Below are 27604 nucleotides of genomic sequence, written 5' to 3' on the forward strand. Positions count from 1 at the left end.
TTCACTGTTAGCCTTTATCCATATGATCTCCAGATGTGTTCCCCTCTCCCTTAAACTTATGCATTTGATCATATCACTGTATTCAAGATCGCCTTATGGTCTCAGCCATCATATCATGTTCCAGGTGGAAACATTTACAAAGTTGCTTTCTTGGAAGTTTCATTCTTATGTCTCATTGCCACCTTGATCTTGAAATGATTTTTTTTTTTTTTTTTTTTTTAGATAAGCTGCCACATTGTCATCTCCAACTATTTAGATGTCTACATCTTACACTTTTTAATATTTCCTAACAGGGTCCATCTGGCTTAGGCCTAACATTCAATATATACTCCCTGAATATTTGTTAATTAATTTTTTTTAAGAAAGACAGTGCCTAGATTGCTAAATCCTATGACATATGAATCACCTGAAGTAAGGCACAGAGTTATTCTCACTTGTTAGCGTTATAATCTCTAAAACACAAATTCTTTCCATTAAAAATTTTGTTACTCTGAAAATGATCATTAATTATGGTCTTATACTCAGTGATTAAATCAAGTTTTCCCTACTCTGGAAAACAGCATGGAGGTTCCTCAAAAAGTTGAAAATAGAACTACCCTATGACCCAGCAATTGCACTACTGGGTATTTACCCTAAAGATACAAATGTAGTGATCCCAAGGGGCACGTGCACCTGAATGTTTATAGCAGCAATGTCTACAATAGCCAAACTATGGAAAGAACCTAGATGTCCATCAACAGATGACTGGATAAAGAAGAAGTGGTATATATACACAATGGAATACTATGCAGCCATCACAAGAAATGAAATCTTGCCATTTGCGATGATGTGGATGGAACTAGAGGTTATTATGCTTAGTGAAATAAGTCAATTGGAGAAAGACAACTATCATATGCTCTCCCTGATATGAGGAAGTGGAGATGCAACATGGGGGGCTTGGGGGGTAGGAAAAGAATAAATGAAACAAGATGGGATCAGGAGGGAGACAAACCATAAGTGACTCTTAATCTCACAAAACAAACTGAGGGTTGCTGGGGGGAGAGGGGGGTGGGGTTATGGAAACTGGGGAGGGTATGTGCTATGGTGAGTGCTGTGAAGTGTATAAACCTGGTGATTCACAGACCTGTACCCCTGGGGATAAAAATACATTATATGTTTATTTAAAAAATTAAATAAAAAAGATTGACAAAAAAAATCAAGTTCTCCTAGATAATAAAGGTAAATAGATTGAACAAATAAGAGCCATATGCCCACTAAACTTCATCTCCCTAAATTAAAATGTAGCATCATCAAAATGAGGGCCTCAGGCCATTTAATTATTACTCTGAAACAAAACCTATGTGAGGAAAAATAGTAGATTTATTGCCTTTCTTCCTAGGGGTTTATGGTTTGTTCATTCCTTCATTCATATAACAATTACTGAGTTCCTAGTTTATCCCACATATTCAGATATGGGCTGAGACACTGCCACAGTTACTGGAATAACTAGGCAAGAGTAATTAAGCAGAGAAGTTGTGTTAATGAAAGCAAGAAATAAATTCTATTATTTCTACTACCTGAACTCCTAGTGAGTGGAGAAACTTATTCCTGTTGAACGTGGTTTTGTTTTGTTTTTCATGCACCCTGTTTTTAATTTGAAGAATGTCATCAAAAGTTATTTTCTTAGAAATATTCATAGAAATCCCAAGAATTGGTTGAATCATGTTTTTAAGACCCCCATTGTCAACTACCTGTACTAGAGGGACAATAGTATAAGGGGCTTCTACTAAACTATGAGTCATTGACTGCTCTCTTTTTAATGCTTTCTTATAATCATCCACAGGTATAAGAATGGCAGTGGAATCATCAGAAGGATCTTTGATAATGCAGCTTCCTGCCTGTCCAAAACAAGAGTGCTCATACAGCAGGAAATTCAGTAATGTATTCAGGATTCTCATTGACCTAAACCATTTTCTTTGTTGCTTGTACTGATACTTCATAAAACAGCCTCCACCCACAGTAAAATAGAATTCTTAGATAATTTGAATAATAATTCCAGATAAGGAAATGAGTATTTATAGTAACATATTCATGTATTAAGTCTTTATTACTACCTCATTATAAATTAATCATGTAGAAAATTTTCTCCTAGAAGGAGGTATTGTAAGAACATCTAAGTCATTGTCCTATTGTTACTTAAACCCAAGTTTTGCTGCCTGTTGCTTGAAAGGCCACCACTATTCAAGAGATAAATTTTGATTGGAAAGGAATATGAACTTTATTCAGGAGGCCAGCTATCTGGGGGAAAGGGTGGATTCTTGTCCAAATGCCAACTCCAAGGCTTCTGCCTGGCCCAGAGATTTTGAAATGGTTTTAATTAGCTAAAGGAGTACAGTGGTCTGTGACACTTCTTGATTACATGCAGGCTCAATGATGCCAGCTACAGAGTTATCTTGGTAATCAGAAGTTCCGGGTCCTTGGTACCAGGGGGTGGTTATTATGCAAGGGTACTCTGTTCTTTCTGCAAAGGAAGGTAAGCTCTATGGATGTTCAGCGGTCAGTAAAGTCATCTGTGTGACCTTAAAAAGAAAAAACATTTTGCTAAAAGATTGCTGGGCTAATCAGAACGCCAAGGCAGCTTCAAGCCAACTTGCTGGCCTCTGTGGCCTGGGAAAATTTTGGTCCCTTATTCCCCAAGGTCAGTGGTCTGCAAATCTCAAAGAAGGCAAATTAGTTTTGTTACAGATCAAGGACCTTAAGTGAGCAGGCGAAGAGTGTGTTAACTTGAAGCAAGCTAACCCTTAAGACTGGCTGGAGTGCTGTCACACTATGCATGTGTGTTAGACTATTGCTCCACACATGGTAAGCTACAGCTTTAGCATGAAAAAGTGTATGTGTACATTGCACCCATTATGTAGCCTCCAGAGGACACATGGCAGAGATTATACTCTGAGAAGGTAAAGAACACATAACTTACATGGTTGTGTGAACAGAAGTGAAGTTTATGAAGAACTTATTTTGTTCAAGAGTATAGAACATAAAAAATATATAGTTTTTCAAATCTTCCTAAGGACCACATGTACTCCAAAGAGATAATTTTTAAAAATTGGATTTGTAATAATTCTGGTTTGACTTTAAATACATTTGTTCATTCAATCTAACTCTTTCAACAGGACTAAATTTCTCATTTAGTACTGTAGAGCTCCCAGAAATGTTGGTATTCATTTCTGGTATCTATTTCCCTATCTCTCTTTGACTCTTCAACCTACTACAGTTTTATTTCTGTTACTACTGTTTCATTAAAATTACACTCATTAGGTCCTTTTCTCAGTACACATTTTATTTGCTCTGGAAATGTCTGTTAGTGAGGCAATTACCATTATGGGATATTCTCCCATTTTTGTTGACCAAACCGAAAGCTAACAAAAGGAAAGAAAAATGAAGCTACCAAAAGGTAATATGGAACTTCTGACTTTATGTAATTCTTTTATATAATTATTAGTAAGAAAAAGTAGGCTCAAATGCCAGTATGTAACAAAACTAAGTGGAAAAAAAAAAAAACCCACAAAGTTTGGCAATTATACATTAGCTCCCCTGACCTAACAGAATGCTAAGAAAGTTTCTGATGAGTCAAAATGAGGTGGCAGTAATTGAATGATGGAAAGGATGAGTCTATATCTAGGGCAAGTAAAGAATAAGTTGTTTACTCAGGAGCCTTATAGGGTGGAATTGGTATAATACTTATATGTTGAGTGATTTTTTAAAGTTACTTTTACATTGAACAAGCCCTAAGCATAAGACCTAATAAAACATTTTTTTTTTTGCTTCCCATTATCTCTTTAAATATTTCTAATGGTGAGAGTATTCCCCCACTATTGAATTAGAATTCCAAAGTTCTGTTCTTTTCTTTTCTTTCTTTTTTCCTTCCTTCCTTTTTCTTATTTTATGATTTATTTATTAGAGAGAGAGAGAGTGTACAAGCCAGGGGAGGAGAATAGGGAAAGAGAAAGGGGAAGCAGACTCCTACTGAGCAGGGAACTCTATGCAGCACTTCTTATTAAAACCCTGAGATCATGACCTGAGCTGAAACCAAGAGTTGACGGCTTAGCCAACCGAGCCACCCAGGTGCCGCAACCAACCCCCCCAAGGCTTTTGATCCACTCTTAGATAATAACCAGACCTTAAAAACATTTTAAGGTCCCCAACAGTCTGGGTTCTTAAGTCAAGAGTGTTGGTTCTTGTATAATAATCTGAATTCTGCATTTAACTTAAAGTGACATCTTTCCCCCCTTCTTTTAGGTTGTGCTGATTTTAGGTGCCATTTTGCTAACCTGGGCTTCAGGCCATTCTAGATTTGGATCATGAGAAGCAGGAAGAAAAAGATGATAAGAATATTTTTACTTGAAATGACTTTGGTGGGCTAGATTTGAGTTTCTGGGATTGGCAGATATTTAGGACTAACTCTTTCATGGGTGCTTTTGTGGGTACTTGAAAGAGTCCCACCACTGGGGTCTTTCACCTCTGGATCTCTACTAGATATAGATGTGTTTGAATGCTGCCTTGATCTTTCTACCCTTGTTACCTCTAGACATACGGGATTCACTTAGATCCTATCCTTCTGGGTCTTTCAGTAGCTCTTGATCCGTTTCAGTAGCCCTATTGAACAGAATCCAAGGTGAGCTGGATTCTACATATATGGCCCACCTCCAGCTATGGGAAATCCTCAAGTAGACTTTACCTGGGCAAATTTGAGAGTGCAAGCCAATCTCCAAACAATAGCAACTCTTCTATAACACCACAGCATTTGGTAAGCTGATCTCTTGACTTCTTGATTTCTCTGGACAAGAATCAGGCTGGTCCTTAAGCCTCACCACTGCAGGGATAAGACAGTACGCTTTCTCAGTAGGCTTCTTGGAGGCCCCTGCATGTCCAAATGAAAGTGAGGAGAAGGAACAGGCATCTCCTATTCCTTACCCTTTGGCGATGGAGGACCTGAGAAGTCCCAGAGTTTTGTTATTATTTCCTTTAAAATCTGAATTTGTTCACTGTATTGTGCACCTAAAATTAATATAACATTGTATGTTAATTATACTGGAATTAACAATAATAATAAAATTTTCTGAATTTGGGTCTGGCACCTTACTTTAGTTTGAAGCTTCTAGTTCATTTTGTTGTGTCAGTTGTAGCTTGTCAATGTCCTGAGATATTCCTTTTTTGGGAAATAGGAAATTTGGGGCTAGAATTGAATTTGAGTAAAACATGAATACATTATTTTTTATTCTTCTCCACATGAACTTATGTCATTTCTCAGTTCATTAATAATTTAGCTATGGGGAACTGAACACTGTGTTATTATAAATTGTTTTCTTTTATAAATTTAATTATAATAACTGATATTTATTTGAGGATGATATTTCCCACCTCTTTTGTCATTTTTTTGCCCTTCTGAAATGTAAAGGAATTAAGAATCCTTCAAGTAAACCTCTATGGGATGATCTTGGACTATGAGAGCTCTCTTATATGCCATTAATTTCAAATTTGGACTTCTCTTTGCCCAATGTGTAAATTATCTCTCCAACAGTTAGGAATGATTACATCTCTTCATTAAGGAAATCATCTCTCATATGAAAAGTCATCTTAAAAAAATTTTAATATTGTCATTTGTCTTGCCATGTAAGACTTCTGACAGAAAATTTTCTCATAGATGATAGGTACTTTATTTTTTAATCAAAGAAAAAATGGTGTCTTATAGCCGATCTTTAAAAAATATTTATTTATTGGGGCGCCTGGGTGGCTCAGTGGGTTAAGCCACTGCCTTCGGCTCAGGTCATGATCTCAGGGTCCTGGGATCGAGTCCCACATCGGGCTCTCTGCTCCGCAGGGAGCCTGCTTCCCTTCCTCTCTCTCTCTGCTTGCCTCTCTGCCTACTTGTGATCTCTCTCTCTCTCTGTCAAATAAATAAATAAATAAATCCTTTTTAAAAATATTATTTATTTATTTATCTGAGAGAGAGTGAGAGGGTGAGGCCAACTCCACTCTGAGCAGAGAGCCCGATGTGGGGGTCCATCCAAGGACCCTAAGATCATGACCTGAGCTGAAGGCAAATGCTTAAATGACTAAGCTACCCCGGCTTCCCAAACACGTTTTGTTAAAAGAAGTTGAGATCTGTCATGTATAGATATTTTGGCTTAAAGGGGAAAGAAAATAGTAAGTACATCAATTTCATATTACTTCCTTGTAAGATATTAAAGTGATGTGACAAGAAAGCAAAGATTACTATTTATAAAACATTACTGTGAAGCTAGTTAGAAAACTCTATAGCAGAATTAGAGAGGACATAAAATTGAATAATCTTGACCCATTTTATTTACATGGGCACATAGGAATTATGACTGAATCAAAGCTATGATCCACCAGGCCAACATTTTACTAACAACAGTAGCCCAAGTTTATAAAAACTGTTATGCAAGTGTTAGTCATAATGTCTAAGAATTTCAGATGAAATTGAAGGATGGTTGGAACCAGAAAGTTGAATTCATTGAATTATTTTGTCCCATCACATTTTGTAAGTCTTAAATACATCTAGCCTCACTCCATGTCTTTTTAATTAAGGCCATGATTGGGGTTGAAGTGAATCACTGTCTTCTTTCGCATGGCATTTTGGTATACAGTATGACTGGTAATTTTGTGTTGTGTCAATTCAGCTGTAACTGTGGTTTCTAGAATTTCTTTTCTGTTAGTAGTTTCAATTTAGAGTTGGCTGTTAGAGAAATTTACATGAGATTTGGAAGGAAGAAATAGCAGTCATTCTCTCAGAGGATTGATGCAGGGCCTCAGGCAGCGTGGCTCAGTACATGCTTGTGTGTGTCTGCATGTGAATGTGGTTACTGATGTTCTAGCTCCCCTTGTTTACACAGATTAGTACCTAGGCCCACAGCTTCTCTAGCTCCCATAAGATCTCCTACGTTAGCTTTTCCAGTTCCTGGGCCTGTAGCATATATAGCAAGATGGTGAAAGGCAGAAACTTTTTCTGCAGGTCTAAGGCCGTCTTTCTTCAAGTTTGACATAATGAGTGACCAGCTTCCAGTTTGTACTTGTGGAAGAAAAATGTGTTCTTGCTTTATCCTACTGTCTGTGCAGCTTCTCTTCCTAACTCTCTGACCTGCTGATTTGTAATGATTTCCGGCCCACCAACAGACACAAAGGCACCAGGCTTCCACAAAGTTTTTCACACCTCCTTCTGTGATCGTTTGTAGTGATTTCTCTCTAATCCTCCAGCTATTCACATTCATATCTTTCTTTCCTCAGCTTCTCTCATAATTGTGTTAAAATTTTTTTTACAATTTTACTTATTTATTTGACAGAGAGAGAACACAAGGAGGGGAAACAGTAGGCAGAGGGAGAGGAAGAAGCAGGCTTCCCACTGAGCCGGGAGCCCAATGCAGGGCTCAATCCCAAGACACTGAGTTTATGACCTGAGCTGGAGTTTAATCACCTGAGCCACCCAGATGCCCCTTAAATCTAATATCTATAGTAAGTCCCTTATTCCATACTATTCATAGTTTTCTGTTTTCCTGATTCAACCCAACTAATGTAATGCCTATTTATAGAAAGGATTATAAGAGATTATAAGAGAAACCTCAGTGGGAGAGCTCAAAAAACACAAGGTTAAAGATGTTCTTAGGACATGGCAAAGAAGAAGTCTATTTAGGGGAGACCAGAAAGACCACAGCATAGCCTACACCAAGGAATGCCAAAGGATCTTGAATATAACAAAGAAATTAAAAAGGAATCCATAGTATTTTTAGGTCTGCCCTGAATATATTTATATTCTCAATGAAGTAAAAAAGACCAACTCTTAAAATGTGTCCTTTACATATATTTTAAATTCTCTTATGATAACTTTTATCTTTTTTCTCTGCTTTTACATAATTGTAAGCATAAGGAAAGGAAAAAGAAAAAGAAAAGCAAGATGTTAAGAAGTGCCTGACTTTACTTTCCAAAGTTAACTTTTCAAATTCTCTTAAGAATATAACAAAACTTTTGCATATTCCCACTGAAAGTCCATATGAACATATCCACAAAATTTTCATTCCATTTTAGGTCATCTAAGGATCTTTCTGCAAAGCCCATCTATGTAAGTATAGGGAGTTTTTGTACTCCCTTCCCATTACTTCTATAACATCATCTTTTCTCAGTCATCCCTATCTTGGTTATTAGCATCATCATTCACATAAATGATAAAGCCAAAAACCTCATCAATCTTGTTTCCATTCTTCCTGGCTTCTCACAACAAATCCATCAGTGAATCTGTTTGACCAAACCTCCTAAATATTTCCCAATTCCAATAACCTCTCACCACCTTCACTCTTACCTTTATTTACTTTATTGGACTATAGTAAAAGCCTCCTAACTGATAAACCTACTTCTACCCTTGACCTCTTTGGTTCATGCTCCACAAAGTCTATGGGAGACTTTGAAAATGTAAGTCAGATCATTTTATTTTCTAGCTTAAGATTTGCCAGTATCTGCCCATTGTAATGAGAATAAAATCCAAAGTTTTAAGGTCCCACATGACTTGACCCCTAACAATTTGCTTATGATACTCTCTTGAACACACTCAGCAGGTACCCACTTTAAGGCAGTTTTGCTAGCTGTTAGCTCTGTTTGGCATGTTCTAATACAGCCAGCTCTTCTTCTTCTTCTTTTTTTTTTTTTAAAGATTTTATTTATTTTTATTTGACAGAGAGGGAGACGGTAACAGCAGAAACACAAGCAGGGGGAGTGGGAGAGAGAAAGCAGGCCTCCTGCTGAGCAGGGAGCCTACACAGGAACCTGGGATCATGACCCAAGCTGAAGGCAGTCCCTTATAACTGAGCCACCCAACAACCCCCCTAGCTAGCTTTTCTTACCTTCTTCGCCAACTCTTATCATTTCAGTCCTAGCATAAAATGTCATCTTTTCAAATGAAACAAGATAAAATCAGAGAGGGAGACAAACCATAAGAGACTCTTAATATCAGGAAAAGAACTGAGGGTTGCTGAAGTCAGTGGGGGAGGGAAGGTGCAGTGGGAGGGATGGGGTGGCTGGATGAGGACATTGGGGAGGGCTGTGTATTGTATAAGACTGATGAATCACAGACCTGTATCTCTGAAACAAATAACACATTACATGTTAATAATAAAAAAATTTTTAAATGTCATCTTTTCAGAAATATCTCTGGAACCAGCATGTCCAAGGTAACACTCACCTCTCGGTCACTTTCTATTTTATTATCTTTGTAACACTTGCCCACTATCTGCAACAATCCCTTCTATTTATTTATTTGTTTACCTGTTTGTTGTCCATCTCCCTCCTCTAGAGCCTTGTCTACTTGTTTATCACTGAAACTCCAAGACCTAGCTCAGCCCCTGATAAGAAGTGCTCATCAACTACTTGTTGGATGAAGAGTATGGTGATTTTCTTTTATAAAAAATAATGAAATGTATTGATATTATCACAGTTATATTCCCAGTTTTTATAGTATATACTCCAGAAACTTATAGAAGCTTATACATATTTACTGTGAAGACTTCTATGTCTAGATTGTAATGTGACTCTGGATTGTTTAGAATCACAGTGATTACAAATGACAGATAATTCTGTAATTCCCTTTTCTAACTGTTCTCTCAGTGTCTCCTATACTAACATACATTCTTTCTGTAATCCTCCCCTTCAGGAAGCTGGTCCATCATTATGGCAAACATCTAAATCCCTGAGCTCTAAAATTGTCCTTTAGCTTTTCTACCCTAAAAGTTACCATAGTGTTGCCTGGCCTATAGTAATCTGTTAGTCATTATTTATTTTTTACTGGCTGTGTTTTTGATGATATACAAACCACTTTAAGTCTTTTAAATGGTAACTTTTCCAAACAATTACATGTAGAGGACTGAATATGCTATGCTACTCATGGATTCTATCTCAAAATTAACATAAGGTATGGGTTTTAAAACATACTTCCTCTAATCTAAAAAGGACTAAGCATCAAGTTGTTCGCTATCTCCACCCAGTAGAGTGTACAGGAACTCAATAGTTGTAGCCTACAAAATAGTTCCAGAAAGCTTCTCTGTATCAATTATTTCAGAATTCACAGGTGAATCTAGATCCCAATCACCCCTAACAAAACCTGCTACATCTAATAGGGAAATTCCAAAATATGATGTCCTCTTCTTTTTAGTGTAATAGAGACAAAATTATAAATTGTATGAGGTAGTCATAATTACCTATTTGTAAATATTAATGGTCTATCTCTTCTCCCTGAACATCCACCTACATGTAAAAGAAAGGATTTTTTGAGGGGGGCGGTTCCTTGTGGCTATCATTTAGTTTCCTGAATTCAAGTGTGGGTCTAAACAAATACACGAGGTAAAACAAATGAAACTCTGATGGGCCATTTCAGCTTTAGCACTTCCCATAGTGTTCACTGAGAACTTCATTAATAAGTGGAAATGCATAACAGCTCAACTTCTCCCTCCTCCCAACCCTGCTTCCTTTCCCTCCATCCTACAGGTGTTGATCCCAAAAGCACTCCCTAACAAACATCCTGCCCCCAAAATGCTATCACAGAACCTGCTTCCTGGAGAACCCAACCTGTGATAGTTATTCTTTTTTTTTCCTTAAGATTTATTTTTAATGTTGAGTAATCTCTATATCCAATGTGGGGCTTGAACTTCTATGTAACACTTCCTCTTAAAGCTCAAAAAAACATTCTTCTTGTTGGGAAGAACTGTAAAGCCTAAATTGTTTTTCAGATCTAGAAATCATTGCTAACTTTAAAGTACAAGTAAAAGGTTGACAGGTTACTACTAATGCTTTCAAAACATCTGCTTGGGATGCCTGAGTGGCTCAGTGGGTTAATCATTTGCTTCGGCTTAGGTCATGATCCCAGGGTCCTGGGATTAAGGCCCGCATTGGGGGTCCTTGCTTAGCAGGGAGGCTGCTTCTCCCTCTGACTTCCTACTCCCCTGCTTATGCCCTCACTCTCTCTCTCTCTCTCTGTCTGACAAATAAGTAAATAAATCTTTAAAAAATTTGCTTATATTATTATGAACATTTTCTTACATGTAACATTTTTTCCTTTAAAAATTAAGCATTTCAGGGGCACCTGGGTGGCTCAGTGGGTTAAAGCCTCTGCCTTCGGCTCAGGTCATAATCCCGGGGTCCTGGGATCGAGCCCCACATCGGGCTCTTTGCTCAGCAGGGAGCCTGCTTCCTCCTCTCTCTCTGCCTGCCTGTCTGCCTACTTGTGATCTCTGTCTGTCAAATAAATAAATAAAATCTTTTTTTAAAAAATTAAGCATTTCAGTCCTTTCACCGCTTAAAGATTTTAGGATATAAGGATGTAAGGTTAGTGAGGAAATTAATTGCAAATAGCTCAGAATTTGCTTTTATTTTAGTATTATTTTCAATGGAGTCCATAGACTCCATAGAATTTCTGGGGGTACCTGGGTGGCTCCGTGGGTTAAGCCTCTGCCTTTGGCTCAGGTCATGATCTCAGGGCCCTGGGATCGAGCCACACATTGGGCTCTCTGCTCAGCAGGGAACCTCCTTCCCCCTCTCTCTCTGCCTGCCTCTCTGCCTACTTGTGATCTCTATCTCTGTCAAATAAATAAATAAAATCTTTAAAAAAAAAGAATTTCTAGTGATAAGGATGAACATTGATTATACAGTCTATGAAAAAAACAGGTAGAATTTTAAAATGCTTTAGAGGTGTTTGGTTGGTTCAGTCGGTAGAGCATGCAACTCTTCATCCCTTAATCTTGAGTTCAACCCCCACATTGGGCAAGGAGCCTACTCAAAAAAATAAAAATTTTAAAATACTTTAATATGAATAAAATGTCTTTAGAATGTATTCCATTTCATGGGGCACCTGGGTGACTCGGTCATTGAGCATCTGCCTTCGGCTCAGGTCATGATCCTGGGGTCCTGGGATTGAGCTCTGCGTCTGGCTCCCTGCTCAGCAGGAAGCTTGCTTCTCCCTCACCCATTCCCCCTACTTGTGTTCCTTTTCTCACTCTCTCTCTCTCTGTCAAATAGATAAATAAAATCTTCAAAAATTTTTAAGAAAAGAATGTCCCATTTCAAAATCACTCTTTTCTGATTATAAAGCAATATAGCTCAAACTATTTTTGTTTGAGCAATATAGCTCAAACAAAAGGAAAACAATACTCTCAATTCTATGATCCAGAGAAGTAATAATATGTTACTTTTTAGAAGATTGTATTTATATATTCGGGAGAGAAAGAAACAGAGCATGAATAAGGAGAGTGTTAGAGGGAGAGGGAGAAGCAGACTCTCCCCTGAGTAGGGAGCCAGACATGGGGCTTGATCCCAGGAGCCTGGGATCATGACCTGATCAAAGGCTGGTACTTAACCAATTGAGCCACCGAGGCACCCCTGTATATGTTATTTTAACTTTAGAAATAAACATTCATATTAGATTATCTGTTTGCAAATATGTGCATATGCTAATTTCAGTTTTAAGATAGTTAATAGAACATATTTTAAGAACTTCCATTTTTAGGACTTTGCTAGTAAATTCCTTAAAATGTGGTGAAAAGTTATAACATTTCTTTTACATTATTTTATAATACAGAATTTTGATTAACACTGGGTGTCACTGCAATGAATTCAATCTAGTGATATTTATTACACTTGAGGAAATTGTCCTATAACCTCTATCTTACTACAACTCCACTCTCATGGTGACAAACTTCAGTTCCAGTGCACAGGGTAACACCTCTGTTTCTGTTTTCTAAGCCTACAAAGTAAGTGCCATAGAGAGGTGCTTATATGAGTTGTTCTTGTCAGACTGACCCTCCTACATATAACAAAGATAAACTCTTAGTGAAAGATAAAGAACAAACAACCCAAAAACATTGGCATTGGAGAGTGACCAAAAGTAAGGAGATTCTAGAGGGAAGTTGGCATTTGTAAGAAGAGAGGTACTCAGAATTCTAAGTTTCTGGCATAAAGGCAGTCCTCTATTTACTCCCTGCAAGTTGGCAAAAAGTCATACAAACAAGTTTTTTGGCTTCAGGTTTTTCTGGCTTGAAGAGTAAGAGACAAATTTTGGGATAGGTACAATTTCTAGAAAGTAAAAGGGAAATCAAAGGAAAGAGGGAGAGAAGGGAGTCTCTAAGTTCTTTTTATATATCTCTTGTTGACTTCTGAACAGTGCTTGAATAGGACAAACTTAAGGAAATCAAGCCCTGTTTAAAAGAACTAACCTGATATTTGAGCCCAGTCAATTCAGTTGAATGCTAACTAAACAAAACAAACAAAAAAGCCCTAACATTATTTAGGTATTGAAAGTATGAAAATGTAACTCATTTTTTGAGAGGAAAAAACAATCAACAGAGATCAACTTAGAAATGTCCCAGGTGTTGTAATTAGCAGAGATAAAAAGTGATTATTATCAACCTATTTAATGACATAAAAGAAAATACATGTATCATCAATGAAATACATGAATTCTAGCAGAGAAATAGAAAGTATAAAAAAGAAGCAAACAGAAATTCTAGAACTAAAAAAAATGTAATACCTGAAATAATAATTCGCCAGATGAACTTAACAGTAGAATGCAGATAACAAAATAGAATCAGCAATCTTGAAGATAGGTCAAGAGAACCTGACTCTAATCTGAAGAGCACAAAGAATGTTGAAATAAAAATTAAAAAAACCTCAAGGACCCCATCAAAAAGTCTGAGATAGGGCCCCTGGGTGGCTCAGCTGGTTAAATGTCTGTCTTCCCCTCAGATTATCAGCCACCGTCCTGGAACTGAATCCCATATCAGACTCCTTGCTCAGCAGGGAGCCCTGCTTCTCCCTCTGCCTGCTGCTCCTCCTGCTTGTACTCTCTTTCTCTCTCTCTCTCTCTCTCTCACAAATAAATAAAATCTTAAAAAAAAAGTCTAAGATGTATGTAATTCGAATCCCAGAAGAAGACGAGAGAGGAAGAATGGACAGAAAGAGTATCTAAGGAAAACATGGCCGATTATTTCCCAAATTTGGTGAAAAATATAAATTTACACATTCAAGGAGCACAACAAACCCCTATAGGATTAATACAAAGAAAATCACACTGTTATAAAGAATTGACTGGCTTTTGTCCCTAGTTCTTAGGAGATAACCTCTTAATCTTTGAAATTTACTGGAATGACAAGAATATCTTTGTTATTTATGATGGAACCCTGGGACCATACCTGAGTATATGCTAATGAGATGATGCAGGATGGGTGCTGGCCACACCAGAATGACTAACCATGTAATTTACCGTGTTGGGGCTGTGAGTTATTTGATGTGAGCCCAACATCTGGAAAGGGCAGGGTAGACTGGAAATTGAATTCAATCATGTGGCCAATGATTCAATCACTCATGCTTATGTCATGAAACTCTAGTAAAAACTCTGGGGGCTAACAAAGGCAAGGAAAGCAAGAGCAAAAATGAACTATTGGGATTTCATCAAGATCAAAAGCTTTTGCACAGCAAAGGAAATGGTTAACAAAACCAAAGGACAGCTGACAGAATGGGAGAAGATATTTGCAAATGACTTTTCAGATAAAGGGCTAGTGTCCAAAATCTATAAAGAACTTAGCAAACTCAACACCCAAAGAACAAATAATCCAGTCAAGAAATGGGCAGAAGACGTGAACAGACATTTCTGCAAGGAAGACATCCAGATGGCCAAGAGACACATGAAAAAGTGCTCCACATCACTCGGCATCAGGGAAATACAAATCAAAACCACAATGAGGTATCACCTCACACCAGTCAGAATGGCTAAAATTAACAAGTCAGGAAATGACAGATGCTGGCGAGGATGTGGAGAAAGGGGAACCCTCCTACACTGTTGGTGGGAATGCAAGCTGGTGCAGCCACTCTGGAAAACAGCATGGAGGTCCTCAAAAAGTTGAAAATAGAACTACCCTATGACCCAGCAATTGCACTACTGGGTATTTACCCTAAAGGTACAAACGTAGTGATCCGAAGGGGCACGTGCACCCGAATGTTTATAGCAGCAATGTCCACAATAGCCAAACTATGGAAAGGACCTAGATGTCCATCAACAGATGACTGGATAAAGAAGAAGTGGTATATATACACAATGGAATACTATGCAGCCATCAAAAGAAATGAAATCTTGCCATTTGTGATGACGTGGATGGAACTAGAGGGTATCATGCTTAGTGAAATAAGTCAATCAGAAAAAGACAACTGGGGAGGAGTCAAGATGGCGGAGAAGTAGCAAGCTGAGACTGCTTCAGCTAGCCGGAGATCAGCTAGATAGCTTATCTAAAGATTGCAAACACCTGAAAATCCATCGGCAGACCGAAGAGAAGAAGAACAGCAATTCTGGAAACAGAAAAACAACCGCTTTCGGAAAGGTAGGACCGGCGGAGAAGTGAATCCAAAGCGACGGGAAGATAGACCCCGGGGGGAGGGGCCGGCTCCCGGCAAGCGGCGGAGCAACCGCGCACAAAATCAGGACTTTTAAAAGTCTGTTCCGCTGAGGGACATCGCTCCAGAGGCTAAACCGGGGCGAAGCCCACGCGGGTTCAGCGTGGCCTCAGGTCCCGCAGGGTCACAGAAGGATCGGGGGTGTCTGAGTGTCGCAGAGCTTGCGGGTATTGGAACGGGAAAGCCGGCTACAGAAACAGAGCCGACAGTAAGCTCACAGCTCGGTGTTACCTTGAACCGATCGCAGGCTCGGTGAGCTCGGAGCGCGGCCGGAGGTCAGGCAGACGGGAATAACTGGGCGCTGTTCTCTGAGGGCGCACTGAGGAGTGGGGCCCTGGGCTCTCGGCTCCTCCGGGCCGGACACCAGGAGGCTGCCATTTGTGTTCCCGTCCTCCGGAACTCTACCGAAAGCGCTCAGGGAACAAAAGCTCCTGAAAGCAAACCCGAGCAGATTACTCACCCCGGCCCCCGGTAAGGGAGGTGTAATTCCGCCTGGGGCAAAGACACTTGAGAATCACTACAACAGGCCCCTCCCCCAGAAGATCAACAAGAAATCCAGTCGAGACCAAGTTTACCTACCAAGGAGTGCGGTTTCAATACCAAGGAGAGCAGCAGAATTCCAGAGGAGGAGAAAGCCAAGCACGGAACTCATGGCTTTTTTCCTGTGATTTTTTTTTAGTCTTGCAGTTAATTTAATTTTTTCTTTTTCATTTTTTTTTTTTTCTTTTTCTTCTCGCCCTCGGGTAAAATTTTTTTTTTTTTAACTGTTACCTTTTTCTTTTTTAACGATTTTTTACTAGTTTATCTAATATATATATTTTTTCTTTTTTACATTTTTCTCAGGTGTTTTCTTTTTTAAAAAAAATTTTTTTTCTTTTCTTTTTTTTTTTTTTTCTTCTTTCTTTCTTTTTGAACCTCTTTTTATCCCCTTTCTCCCCACTCACGATTTTGGATCTCTTCTAATTTAGTTAAAGCATATTTTTCTGGGGTTGTTGCCACCCTTTTAGTATTTTACTTGCCCCTTCATTTACTCTTATCTGGCCAAAATGACAAGACGTAAAAATTCAACGCAAAAAAAAGAACAAGAGGCAGTACCGAAGGCTAGGGACCTAATCAATACAGACATCGGTAATATGTCAGATCTAGAGTTCAGAATGACAATTCTCAAGGTTCTAGCCGGGCTCGAAAAAGGCATGGAAGATATTAGAGAAACCCTCTCGAGAGATATAAAAGCCCTTTCTGGAGAAATAAAAGAACTAAAATCTAACCAAGTTGAAATCAAAAAAGCTATTAATGAGGTGCAATCAAAAATGGAGGCTCTAACTGCTAGGATAAATGAGGCAGAAGAAAGAATTAGTGATATAGAAGACCAAATGACAGAGAATAAAGAAGCTGAGCAAAAGAGGGACAAACAGCTACTGGACCACGAGGGGAGAATTCAAGAATTAAGTGACACCATAAGACGAAACAACATTAGAATAATTGGGATTCCAGAAGAAGAAGAAAGAGAGAGGGGAGCAGAAGGTATACTGGAGAGAATTATTGGGGAGAATTTCCCCAATATGGCAAAGGGAACGAGCATCAAAATTCAGGAGGTTCAGAGAACGCCCCTCAACATCAATAAGAATAGGCCCACACCCCGTCACCTAATAGTAAAATTTACAAGTCTCAGTGACAAAGAGAAAATCCTGAAAGCAGCCCGGGAAAAGAAGTCTGTAACATATAATGGTAAAAATATTAGATTGGCAGCTGACTTATCCACAGAGACCTGGCAGGCCAGAAAGAGCTGGCATGATATTTTTAGAGCACTAAACGAGAAAAACATGCAGCCCAGAATACTATATCCAGCTAGGCTATCATTGAAAATAGAAGGAGAGATTAAAAGCTTCCAGGACAAACAGCAACTGAAAGAATTTGCAAATACCAAACCAGCTCTACAGGAAATATTGAAAGGGGTCCTCTAAGCAAAGAGAGAGCCTACAAGTGGTAGATCAGAAAGGAACAGAGACCATATACAATAACAGTCACCTTACAGGCAATACAATGGCACTAAATTCATATCTCTCAATAGTTACCCTGAATGTGAATGGGCTAAATGCCCCTGTCAAAAGACACAGGGTATCAGAATGGATAAAAAAACAAAACCCATCTATATGTTGCCTCCAAGAAACTCATTTTAAGCCCGAAGACACCTCCAGATTTAAAGTGAGGGGGTGGAAAAGAATTTACCATGCTAATGGACATCAGAAGAAAGCAGGAGTGGCAATCCTTATATCAGATCAATTAGATTTTAAGCCAAAGACTATAATAAGAGATGAGGAAGGACACTATATCATACTCAAAGGGTCTGTCCAACAAGAAGATTTAACAATTTTAAATATCTATGCCCCCAACGTGGGAGCAGCCAACTATATAAACCAATTAATAACAAAATCAAAGAAACACATCAACAACAATACAATAATAGTAGGGGACTTTAACACTCCCCTCACTGAAATGGACAGGTCATCCAAGCAAAAGATCAGCAAGGAAATAAAGGCCTTAAACGACACACTGGACCAGATGGACATCACAGATATATTCAGAACATTTCATCCCAAAGCAACAGAATACACATTCTTCTCTAGTGCACATGGAACATTCTCCAGAATAGATCACATCCTCGGTCCTAAATCAGGACTCAACCGGTATCAAAAGATTGGGATCATTCCCTGCATATTTTCAGACCACAATGCTCTAAAGCTAGAACTCAACCACAAAAGGAAGTTTGGAAAGAACCCAAATACATGGAGACTAAACAGTATCCTTCTAAAGAATGAATGGGTCAACCGGGAAATTAAAGAAGAATTGAAAAAAATCATGGAAACAAATGATAATGAAAATACAACAGTTCAAAATCTGTGGGACACAATAAAGGCAGTCCTGAGAGGAAAATATATAGCCGTACAAGCCTTTCTCAAGAAACAAGAAAAGTCTCAGGTACACAACCTAACCCTACACCTAAAGGAGCTGGAGAAAGAACAAGAAAGAAACCCTAAGCCCAGCAGGAGAAGAGAAATCATAAAGATCAGAGCAGAAATCAATGAAATAGAAACCAAAAAAACAATAGAAAAAATCAACGAAAGTAGGAGCTGGTTCTTTGAAAGAATTAATAAAATTGATAAACCCCTGGCCCGACTTATCAAAAAGAAAAGAGAAAGGACCCAAATAAATAAAATCATGAATGAAAGAGGAGAGATCACAACTAACACCAAAGAAATACAAACTATTATAAGAACATACTATGAGCAACTCTACGGCAATAAATTTGACAATCTGGAAGAAATGGATGCATTCCTAGAAACATATAAACTACCACAACTGAACCAGGAAGAAATAGAAAGCCTGAACAGACCCATAACCAGTAAGGAGATTGAAACAGTCATTAAAAATCTCCAAACAAACAAAAGCCCAGGGCCAGATGGCTTCCCGGGGGAATTCTACCAAACATTTAAAGAAGAACTAATTCCTATTCTCCTGAAACTGTTCCAAAAAATAGAAATGGAAGGAAAACTTCCAAACTCATTTTATGAGGCCAGCATCACCTTGATCCCAAAACCAGACAAGGATCCCACCAAAAAAGAGAGCTATAGACCGATATCCTTGATGAACACAGATGCGAAAATACTCAACAAAATACTAGCCAATAGGATTCAACAGTACATTAAAAAGATTATTCACCACGACCAAGTGGGATTTATTCCAGGGCTGCAAGGTTGGTTCAACATCCGCAAATCAGTCAATGTGATACAACACATCAATAAAAGAAAGAACAAGAACCATATGATACTTTCAATAGATGCTGAAAAAGCATTTGACAAAGTACAGCATCCCTTCCTGATCAAAACTCTTCAAAGTGTAGGGATAGAGGGCACATACCTCAATATCATCAAAGCCATCTATGAAAAACCCACCGCAAATATCATTCTCAATGGAGAAAAACTGAAAGCTTTTCCACTAAGGTCAGGAACACGGCAGGGATGTCCATTATCACCACTGCTATTCAACATAGTACTAGAGGTCCTAGCCTCAGCAATCAGACAACAAAAGGAAATTAAAGGCATCCAAATCGGCAAAGAAGAAGTCAAATTATCACTCTTCGCAGATGATATGATACTATATGTGGAAAACCCAAAAGACTCCACTCCAAAACTGCTAGAACTTATACAGGAATTCAGTAAAGTGTCAGGATATAAAATCAATGCACAGAAATCAGTTGCATTTCTCTACACCAACAGCAAGACAGAAGAAAGAGATATTAAGGAGTCAATCCCATTTACAATTGCATCCAAAACCATAAGATACCTAGGAATAAACCTAACCAAAGAGACACAGAATCTATACTCAGAAAACTATAAAGTACTCATGAAAGAAATTGAGGAAGACACAAAGAAATGGAAAAATGTTCCATGCTCCTGGATTGGAAGAATAAATATTGTGAAAATGTCTATGCTACCTAAAGCAATCTACACATTTAATGCAATTCCTATCAAAGTACCATCCATCTTTTTCAAAGAAATGGAACAAATAATGCTAAAATTTATATGGAACCAGAAAAGACCTCGAATAGCCAAAGGGATATTGAAAAAGAAAGCCAACGTTGGTGGCATCACAATTCCGGACTTCAAGCTCTATTACAAAGCTGTCATCATCAAGACAGCATGGTACTGGCACAAAAACAGACACATAGATCAATGGAACAGAATAGAGAGCCCAGAAATAGACCCTCAAATCTATGGTCAACTTATCTTCGACAAAGCAGGAAAGAATGTCCAATGGAAAAAAGACAGCCTCTTCAATAAATGGTGCTGGGAAAATTGGACAGCCACATGTAGAAAAATGAAATTGGACCATTTCCTTACACCACACACAAAAATAGACTCAAAATGGATGAAGGACCTCAATGTGCGAAAGGAATCCATCAAAATCCTTGAGGAGAACACAGGCAGCAACCTCTTCGACCTCTGCCGCAGCAACATCTTCCTAGGAACAACGCAAAAGGCAAGGGAAGCAAGGGAAAAAATGAACTATTGGGATTTCATCAAGATCAAAAGCTTTTGCACAGCAAAGGAAACAGTTAACAAAATCAAAAGACAACTGACAGAATGGGAGAAGATATTTGCAAACGACATATCAGATAAAGGACTAGTGTCCAGAATCTATAAAGAACTTAGCAAACCCAACACCCAAAGAACAAATAATCCAATCAAGAAATGGGCAGAGGACATGAACAGACATTTCTGCAAAGAAGACATCCAGATGGCCAACAGACACATGAAAAAGTGCTCCATATCACTCGGCATCAGGGAAATACAAATCAAAACCACAATGAGATATCACTTCACACCAGTCAGAATGGCTAAAATCAACAAGTCAGGAAATGACAGATGCTGGCGAGGATGTGGAGAAAGGGGAACCCTCCTACACTGTTGGTGGGAATGCAAGCTGGTGCAGCCACTCTGGAAAACAGCATGGAGGTTCCTCAGAATGTTGAAAATAGAACTGCCCTATGACCCAGCAATTGCACTATTGGGTATTTACCCTAAAGATACAAATGTAGTGATCCAAAGGGGCACATGCACCCAAATGTTTATAGCAGCAATGTCCACAATAGCCAAACTATGGAAAGAACCTAGATGTCCATCCACAGATGAATGGATCAAGAAGATGTGGTATATATACACAATGGAATACTATGCAGCCATCAAAAGAAATGAAATCTTGCCATTTGCGACAACATGGATGGAACTAGAGCGTATCATGCTTAGCGAAATAAGTCAAGCAGAGAAAGACAACTATCATATGATCTCCCTGATATGAGGAAGTGGTGATGCAACATGGAGGCTTAAGTGGGTAGGAGAAGAATAAATGAAACAAGATGGGATTGGGAGGGAGACAAACCATAAGTGACTCTTAATCTCACAAAACAAACTGAGGGTTGCTGGGGGGAGGGGGTTTGGGAGAAGGGGGTGGGATTATGGACATTGGGGAGGGTATGTGCTTTGGTGAGTGCTGTGAAGTGTGTAAACCTGGTGATTCACAGACCTGTACCCCTGGGGATAAAAATATATGTTTATAAAAAATAAAAAGTTAAAAAAAAAAAAAAAAAAGAAAGAAAAAGACAACTATCACATGATCCCCCTGATATGAGGAAGTGGAGATACAACATGAGGGGTTTGGGGGGTAGGAGAAGAATAAATGAAACAAGATGGGATTGGGAGGGAGACAAAACATAAGTGACTCCTAATCTCACAAAACAAACTGAGGGTTGCTGGGGGGAGGGGGGTTGGGAGAGGGGGGTGGGGTTATGGTCACTGGGGAGGGTATGCACTATGGTGAGTGCTGTGAAGTGTATAAACCTGGCGATTCACAGACCTGTACCCTGGGGGTAAAAATACATTATACGTTTATAAAAAATAATAATAATAAATAATTTTTTTAAAAAACAGAATGGTACAGTAAAACAAAAACAAACCCAAACAAACAAACTCTGGGGGCTAAGGTGCAATTTCCTGATTGGTAATTAGACATAGTGTACTTGAAAGGTGAGGTGTTGGAGGACACAAAAACTTTGCTTTGGGAACCCTCTGAGACCTCACTCTTTGGGTCTCTTCACCTGGTTAGTCCTGATTTGTATCCTTTATAATAAAACTACAATTACAGATTTGATGCTTTCCTGAGTTCTGTGAATCATTCTAGTGAATCATAGAATTTTATGGGTAGTGGGAACGCTTGAATTATAGCTAGTTATTCAGAGGCATTGGTGGCCTAGGAACCTTGGAATTGTATCTAATTTCTGAAGTGAGGGGAGGATTTTGTCCTTAACTTGTGAAGTCTGACCCAAATCTGGCTAGTTATCATCAGAGTTGCATTACACACACTTAGGTACATTGTCATCAAATTTCAGAAAAGAAACAATATTTTGAAAGCTGTCAGAAAACAATGATGTACTGCCTATAAGCTAACTATGATTTGAATGACTGTCAACTTCTCATCATAAACACAATAGAGACCAGAAGACAGTAGAATATCATCTTTAAAGTTCTGGAGAGGAGAGGGGAAGAAAACCATATCAATTCAGAATTTCTATATTGTGAAAGTGTTCTTACCAGAATAAAGGTGAAATAAAATATATCTTCAGATAAAGAAAACTAAAGGAATGTGTTGACAGTGGTCATGCTCTACAAGAAATATTAAGAAAGGAAGAGTTCAAGATGGAAGAGTAGAAGACCTTAGTTTTGTCTGGTCCCAGAAATTCAGCTAGATAGTTACCATATCATTCTGAATGCCCATGAATTCAACTGGAGATATGAGAAAACAATTGATGCTATCCTACAAATATAAAAGCAACCACTTTCTACAAGAACCCAACACAGAAAACTCATCTCAAGAAAGAGAACAAGAGGCAACACTTTCTGCCAGGGACCTAATCAGTATGGACATAAGTAAGATGTTGGAACTAGAGTTCAGAAATACAAGTATAAAGTTACTAGCTGGGCTTGAAAAAAAAGCACAGAAGACACTAGTGGATCCCTTTCTTGAGAAATAAAAGAACTAAAACCTAATCAAGTTGAAATAAGAAAGGCTTTTAATGAGATACAATAAAAAAAAATGGAGGCTCTGTGAGGATAAATGAAGCAAAAGAGAGAATTAGTGATATAGAAGACAAAATGATAGAAATACAGAAGCTGAGAAAAAGAGAGCTAAACAACCACTAGATCACAAGAGGAGAATTGGAGAGATAAGTGATCCATAAAACGAAACAATATTAGAAAAATTGGGATCCCAGATTAAGAGGAAAGAGCAAGAGGGGAAGAAGGTACATTGGAGCAAATTATAGCTGAGAACTTCCCTAACCCGGGGAAGGAAACAGGCATTCAAGTCCAGGAGGCACAGAGAACCCCTCTCAAAAATCAATAAAAATAGGTCAACACCTTAACATATAATAGTAAAGCTTGCAAATCTCAGAGACAAGGAAAAAATCCTGAAAGCAGCTCAGGACATGAGGTCTGTAAAGTCAAGGGTGGAAACATTAGAATGGCAGAAGACCTATCCACAGAGAACTGGCAGGCCAGAAAAGACTGGCATCATATATTCAGGGTGCTAAATGAGAAAAATATGCAGCCAAGAATACTTTATCCAACAAGGCTGTCTTTCATAGTAGATGGAGAGATATGAAGCTTCCATGACAAACAGAAGCTAAAAGAATCTGTGATCGCTAAACCAGTCCTGCAAGAAATATTAAAAGGTTTCCTTTAAGTGAAGAGAGAGTCCAAAAGTAACATAGATCAGAAAGGAACAGAGACAATATAAAGTAACAGTGACTTTACAGGTAATACAATGGCACTAAATTCATATCTTTCAACAGTTACTCTGAATGTAAATGGGCTAAATGTCCCAATCAAAAGACACAGAGTATCAGATTGGATAAAAAAGCAAGATCTATGGATATGCTGTTTGCAAGATACTCATTTTAGACCCAAAGACACATCCAGATTGAAAGTAAGGGGGTATAGAACCATTTATCATGCTAATGTACACCAAAAGAAAGCTTGGGGTGCAAATCCTTTTATCAGACAAATTAAATTTTAAAACAAAGACTGTATTTAGAGGTGAGGAAGGACACTATATCATAATTAAAGGGTCTGACTAACAAGAAGTTCTAACAATTGTAAATATTTATGTCCCTAATGTAGGAGAAGCCAATTATATAAACTAATTAATAGCAAAATTAAAGAGACATCAATAATAATATGATAATAGTAGGGGACTTTAACACTACCCTCTCACTGCAATGGACAGATGATCTAAGCAGAAGGTCAACAAGGAAGCAAGGACTTTGAATGATACACTGGACAGATGAACTGCACAGATATATTCAGAGCATTCTATCCTAAAGAAACAGAATACACATTCTTCTCTAGTGCACATGGAACATTCCCCAGAATAGATCACATCCTGGGTCACAAATCAGGTCTCAACTGGTACTAAAACATTAGGATCACTCCCTGGATATTTTCAGACCACAATTCTTTGAAACTTGAACCTATGCAAGAGGAGATTTGGAAAATATTCAAATACATGGAGGTTAGAGAATCCTACTAAAGAATGAATGGGCCAACCAGGAAATCAAAGAAGTATTTTAAAAAATTCATGGAAACAAATGCAAATGAAAACAGAACTATTCAAAACCTTTGGGATGCAGCAAAGGTGGTTCTAAGAGGGAAGCAAACAGCAATACAGACCTTTCTCAAGAAACAAGAAAAGTCTTAAATACACAAACTAAACTTATACCTAAAGGAGCTGGAGATAGAACAACAAATAAAGCCTAACCCTAGAAGGAGAAGAGAATTAATAATGATTAGGACAGAAATCAATGAAATATAAATGAAAAGAACAATAGAACAGATCAATGAAACCAGGAGTTGGTTCTTTGAAAGAATTAATTAGATGGATAAACCTCTGGCCAGATTATCCAAAAGAAAAAAGACCCAAATTAAAATCATGAATGAAACCAACACCAAAGAAATACAAACAATTATAAGAACATATTATGAGCAACTTTATGCTGACAAATTAGGCGATCTGCAACAAATAAATGCATTCCTAGACATATAAACTATCAAAACTGAACCAGGAAGAAATGGAAAACCTGAACAAACTCATAGCCAGCAAGGAAATCGAAGCAGAAATCAAAAATCTCCCAGCAAACAAGAGCCCAGGACCAGATGGCTTCCCAGGGGAATTCTACCAAATATTTAAAGAAGAATTAACACCTATTATTCTAAAGCTGTTTCAGAAAATAGAAATGGAAAGAAAACTTCCAAACTCTTTCTATGATGCCAGCATTACCTTGATCCCAAAACCAGACAAAGACCCCACCAAAAAGGGGAATTACAGACCAATATCTCTGATGATCATGGATACCAAAATTCTCACCCAGATATTAGCCAATGGGATCCAGCAGTACATTAAAAGGATTATTCACATAACCAAGCAGGATTTATTCCTGGGCTGCAAGGGTGGTTCAACATTTGCAAATCAATCAATGTGACACACTACATTAATAAAAGAAAGGACAAGAACCATATGATCCTCTCAATAGATACAGAAAAAACATTCGACAAAGTACAGCATCCTTTCTTGATTAAAACTCTTTACAGTATAGGGATAGAGGGAACATACCTCAATATCATAATAGCCATCTATGAAAAGCCTACAGCAAACGTCATTCTCAATGGGGAAAAATAGACAGCTTTTCCCCTAAGGTCAGGAACATGGCAGGGATGTCCACTCTCACCACTATTGTTCAACATAGTACTAGAAGTCCTAGCCTCAGCAATCAGACAACAAAAAGAAATAAAAGGGATCTGAATCAGCAAAGAAGTCAAACTCTCACTCTTTGCAAAGACATGATACTTTATGTGGAAAACCCAAAATATTCCACCCCAAAATTTCTAGAACTCATATAGGAATTTAGCAAAGTGTCAGGATATATGCACAAAATGCACAAAATCAGTTACATTTCTATACACTAACAATGAGATAGAAGAAAGAGAAATTAAGGAATCAATCCCATTTACAATTGCACCAAAAACCATAAGATACCTAGGAATAAACCTAACCAAAGAGGCAAAGGATCTGTACTGAGAAAACTGTAGAACACTCATGAAAGAAATTGAGGGAGACACAAAGAAATGGAAAAACATCCCATGCTCATGAACTGGAAGAACAAATATTGTGAAAATGTCTATGCTATTTAGAACAATCTATACATTCAATGGAATGCCTATTAAAATAGCATCAACTTTCTTCACAAAACAGGAACAAATAATCCTGAAATTTGTATGGAACCTGAAAAGCCAGAAGAATGTTGAAAAAGAAAACCAAAGCTGGTGGCATCACAATTCCAGACTTCAACTTCTATTACAAATATGTAATCATCAAGACAGTATGGTTCCAGCACAAAAACAGACACATAGATCAATGGAGCAGAATAGATAACCCAGAAATGGACCCCTAACTCTATGGTCAATGAATCTTTGACAAAGCAGGAAAGAATATCCAATGGAAAAAAGATAGTCTCCTCAACAAATGGCATTGGGAAAATTGGACAGCCACATGCAGAAGGACAAAACTGGACCATTTTCTTACACCATACATAAAAATAGACTCAAAATGCATGAAAGACCTAAATGTGAGACAGGAATCCATCAAAATCCTAGAAGAGAACACAGGCAGCAACCTCTGTGACCTTGGCTGCAGCAACTTCTTGCTGGACATGTCTCCAAAGGTGAGGGAAACAAAGACAAAAATGAACTACTGGGATTTAATCAAGATAAAAAGCTTTTGCACAGCAGTCGACAAAACCAAAAGACAGATAACAGAATGGGCAAATATATTTGTGAATTTCTTATCGGATTAAGGGCTATATCCAAAATCTAAAAAGAATTTATCAGAATCAACACCCAAAGAACAAATAATCCAGTCAAGAAATGGGCAGAAGACGTGAACAGGTATTTCTCCAAAGAAGATATACAAATGGCCAACAGAGATATGAAAAAATGCTCAATATCACTCAACATCAGGAAAATACAAATCAAAACCACAATGCAATACCTCCTCACACCAGTAAGAATGGCTTAAATTAATAAGTAAGGAAACTACAGATGTTGGCAAGGATGCAGAGAAAGGGGAACCCACCTACACCGTTGATGGGAGTGTAAGCTGGTGCAGCCACTCTGGAAAACAATATGGAGGTTCCTCAAAAAGTTGAAAATAGGGCTACCCTATGACCCAGCAGTTGGACTGTTAAGTATTTACCGCAAAGATACAAATGTAGTGATTCGAATGGGCAACTGTATCCCAATGTTTATAGCATTAATGTCCACAATAGCCATACTATGGAAAGAACCCAGATGTCCATAGAGAGATGAATGGATAAAGAAGATGTGGTGTATATGTATACAATGTAATATTACTCAGCCATCAAAAAATATGAAATCTTGTCATTTGCAATGATGTGGATGGAACTAGAGGGTGTTATGCTAAGCATAATAAGTCAATCAGAGAAAGACAATTATCATAT

The 27604-nt window shown here is 38.1% G+C and overlaps 1 protein-coding gene across 4 annotated transcripts in view; it reads left to right on the forward strand.

The window, feature by feature from the left end:
* The window catches only part of FAM237B (family with sequence similarity 237 member B), a 45683-nt gene that overhangs the window by 3578 nt on the left and 14501 nt on the right, over positions 1-27604 (forward strand). The window contains exons 2-3 of one of the 4 annotated variants that reach the window (XR_014300960.1): positions 1823-1915; positions 8083-8116. The exons of 1 other annotated variant lie outside the window; for it this stretch is intronic. The gene's annotated coding sequence lies outside the window, so the exon portion shown is untranslated. The remainder of the gene's footprint in view (positions 1-1822; positions 1916-8082; positions 8117-27604) is intronic. 2 more of the 4 variants (XR_014300961.1, XM_082692307.1) reach the window with 2 other exon arrangements.

This window comes from Mustela nivalis (assembly GCF_964662115.1).
Source record: "Mustela nivalis genome assembly, chromosome: 12".
In the NCBI taxonomy this organism is placed as follows: Eukaryota; Metazoa; Chordata; class Mammalia; order Carnivora; family Mustelidae; genus Mustela; species Mustela nivalis.